This window comes from Solanum stenotomum, chromosome 8, assembly GCF_019186545.1.
Source record: "Solanum stenotomum isolate F172 chromosome 8, ASM1918654v1, whole genome shotgun sequence".
In the NCBI taxonomy this organism is placed as follows: domain Eukaryota; kingdom Viridiplantae; phylum Streptophyta; class Magnoliopsida; order Solanales; family Solanaceae; genus Solanum; species Solanum stenotomum.
In genome coordinates this window covers 21,535,525-21,539,489 of record NC_064289.1, presented here as the reverse complement: position 1 = coordinate 21,539,489, position 3,965 = coordinate 21,535,525, and the positions used below count along the sequence as shown (strand labels likewise).

Genomic DNA, 3,965 nt, shown 5'->3' with positions numbered 1-3,965 from the left:
TTGATAATAATTATATATTAAAAAGATAAATTAATTAAAGTCGTTGGATTAAAATAGAGGGTTGAGATTAAAAGTTAAGAAGCACAATCCATGTGCTCACCTACGTGGCACACACGGATTGCCCGGTTTAAGGGGACTTGAATTGACAAGTTTTGTTTAAATTAAATTCATTTAAATTATGACCTCTTCTTTATTAACTAACTATAATTTATTAAATTAAAAATAATTATTTTGCAAAACTAGTTTATTTGATAAAATTAGTCACTCTTAAAATTATATTAATATAAATTAGTAACTCATTAATTAATTAAGCTTTCTAATTTTAACTAATGTACGAAAAATATCTATTGCGACAAAAGAAATTATATTTGAACAAAAAAAAAATAGGCTCAATTCTTAAGAACGACACTTATTTAAAAATGAGAAAGTAAGTAGTAATATAATATATTTAATTTTATAAGAAATAACATTTATGAAATAAATTTATCAATTAAAAAATAAATAAAAAATCTTTTCGTATCCCTATAAAACTGTCATAACATATATATTTTATTATTATTAATATTATTATTTTAGTTACATGTTGAGAGCCAAAATTGGTGTCAACAACTTGCCCCTTATCAAAAGCATGAATTTAGTCCCAATATGTAAAATTCATCGAGACTTTATTTAGACTTATCTATCTTTCTTTTATTGTTGAGATACCCCAATCTTCAACCGATATAATTTGTTTAATTATCATCTTGGAGAAGTTATAAACATTCTCACTGGTGTTGTAGCCTGAAAAGTGTTGAAATTCAACGCTACATGTGCTCATTAAAATAGTCTCGTAATAAGATCGGGTTTTGTATGACTCTCCCAAAAAATATAATCCGTTAACCAGATATCTCTGGAATATCTTCCAGGGCTCTTCTTTTCTCTGAATAACAGAATTTTCTAAAAGAAATATCATTTCTTTCATTGATACCTTTTCGTAAGATTTGATATTATCAACCTCTTTTTTAGCTACCGATGCAAAAGTATCACTTTGCTTTTGGGATAAATACTCTTGCAGTTGTGCGTATCATGGATTATTTTCTGGAATATCGTCCAGATGTATCGAAGAAGCAGCTTCTTTTGAAGGGCTTGTTAGTTTTACCAAGCTCATTCCTCCCCTTTGTATAATTGGAGAGTTGGATGAGGATTCGTATGACGATCCGGATGATTTTGAGGATGATCTTCCCCTTTCGCGAGTATAACTTCCCCTTCCTCTAGCCTTGGTTACCCAAGGAGGGTCCATTCTGCAAACAAAACACTTCGTTTTATTCGAATACATCATAGTAATAATTATGGTAATCAATATAATCAATTCATGTACATCTCTATTGAGAGGGATTACCTTTACTATAGTAATTAAGGTTTTTTCTATAAAGAAGGGAGAAAGGAAGCTCATTATGACGATAAATATTCTCTAGATAAGAAATTTGGAAGAGAGGTATCTCTTCCCTTTTTATAATGGATTTCAAAATCGAAAGGTGCTAGTTATGCTTGCCATCTAGCAAAAATCAATTTGACGCATCATGTTTAAAACCTTTATTAAACATATACTTCAGAGATTGAGCATCAATTTTTATTAAAAGTTTTTGATTATATAGATCATCTTGAAATTTTAAAACGCATTTAATAATGGTTAACATTTCATGCGCCACCGTAGCATATTTCTTCTGGGCATCACTCCATTTCCCTGAATGAAATCTGATCAAATATTCAATTTTATCATGGGGATTAATCTGTTTCAATATTCCACCATAACCAATGTTAGATGCATCTGTGTCAATAATCTTTTTCCAAGCAAGGTTAGCAAGAGTTAAACAAGGTAAAGATTGAACACGAAGTTTAATATCTTTTACCAAAGTTGTATGACTATCAGTCCAAAGTGATTTTTGATCCTTTTTTAGCCTATCATATAAAGGAGCCAAATCACGAGATAAATTTTTATAGAAGGGGGATATGTAATTTAAACTCCCTAAAAATCTCTATAATTGAGTTCGATCCATGATAACATCAGGAAATTTTGAGGCAAAGTCTATGGCTCTTTGAATTGGGGTGACTTTCCCTTGACAAATATGATGTCCCAAAATCGAACATCCGTTTGAAATAAACTCATTTTTGGTTTAGAAATTACCAAACCATTTTGTATAACTATTTTTTTGAAAATGTCTAAATGCTTGATATGCATTTCGAATGTTTTTGAGTAAACAAAATATCATCAATATAAACAATGATAAAATCCATATATGGGTTGAAAATATCATTCATAATTTTCTGNATCTAGTCTAGTCTAGTCTAGTTAAATAAATCAAGCTTAAATTTTTACAGTAAGTTGATGACAAGTGAAAACTAGTAAATCCTCTGATTAAAAAGGTAAGCTTGATTAATGAACAAAAGCTCATATGCAATTTTGCTGGCTTATGATTATTTTGATTATGAAATTTTTGTTTTATTATAGGTATATATATCAATGTTGACACATCTTGACCTAAGCTAGTCCAGTGTAATGGTTAAGATATTGCATAACTTTCTTAAGCTCGCGTGTTCCGTCCTAGCTAGCGATATCATTATATTTTTTTCACACCTTTAATAAAAATCTTAACTCCGCCGCTATCTGTCCACATATGTACATGGAGGACGTAGGTATTGCCGAAAGTGTTAAGTGAGAAGGATGTAAGTTATTCTAAAAGGGCTAACTGACATACACATATGTATACTACTTTGGAGTCACACTGCTTATTAAATTTAGTCAAAGACGTCGACCTATCTGTCCAAAATACTCTTATGAGGTATTTAACTTTAAATTTTATTGGCTTTACATGTGAGTAAATCAATTTGATTGCAATTTGGTCACTATTACATTGTTCTTATCTTTTCTCTATCGTATATTCTATTCATATTTACCTCTAAATGATTAAACGTGCATTGGTGGATCAAAATATCAAACAATAATAACACACCAAGTATAATTTTAGAAAGTGAGGTGTGGAGAGGATAAAGTGTATGTGGATCTTACTTGTACTTCAGGGTGGAGAGACTCTTTCTGATAGATTCTCAACTCAAGAAAAAAAAAACAGTTCAAAGCAATCTAGAAAGGAAGTAACAAAAGTACAAGAAATATCATATAGTAACAAAAACAATAGATAGTTATAACAACTCTTTTTGAGGGTTTTTTCAATTGAAGAAATTATTATTTTTTATTTGGAGTCGTCACTTGAAATTGAGTTATGATGTTCCAAGTCACTTTTTTGGATCTCTAATCAAAAGAAAATACTCTTTTATTTTTTGTTTAGCGAAAAGAAAAGACCAGATAAGAAATTTTATTGACCGAGGGGAAGGTATGAGGCACTCTTTCAGTCACATGGTTCGAGCACGTTCGCTTTTATTAACTTATACTCAATTTAAATTATTTTTTGGATTATTGTTATAGACTATGATTTGCTCGCATTTTATTGTTGAACTTTATTGATGTCAACCTAGATATGTCACCGCATTCTTGATTTTGACATACACATGCTTAGAGACATAAGTCACTCTTTGCTAGAGTGCATTGCACCTAATAATCTTTGGCTACCCGTTTGACTTGAATTAATGAAAATTAATTATTAGAACAATTTGGGTGACTTTCTTTCAAGTGTTTCAGAAAAAATGTCTTATCACATTCTTAATTGAAACCAAATTATTTTAAAAAAAAGATGTGTCTAAATTTGCCTCCAAAATTAGTTTGTCAATTTTTAAGTGTGGATCAAGTGGTGCCAAACTATAACCGTTCAATCAAAATTTGTCAATCTATCGTTATTTCCAAAGCAATATCATCAAACTTTATTTTTTATTTTCCATTTTTGGTGTTTGGTACCCACATTGGTGCCCGACAAAATCCGAACTCACGCATGGACATCTCACATACAACAACAACACTTGTACTCTTGGAAAAG

At 30.3% G+C, this 3,965-nt stretch overlaps 1 long non-coding RNA gene across 1 annotated transcript in view; it reads left to right on the top strand.

The window, feature by feature from the left end:
* The window catches only part of LOC125872839 (uncharacterized), a 15,004-nt gene extending 12,501 nt beyond the window's left edge, over positions 1-2,503 (top strand). The window contains exon 6 of the long non-coding RNA XR_007447172.1: positions 2,489-2,503. This is a non-coding gene — a long non-coding RNA (uncharacterized LOC125872839). The remainder of the gene's footprint in view (positions 1-2,488) is intronic.
* The last annotated feature ends 1,462 nt before the right edge of the window (positions 2,504-3,965 follow it).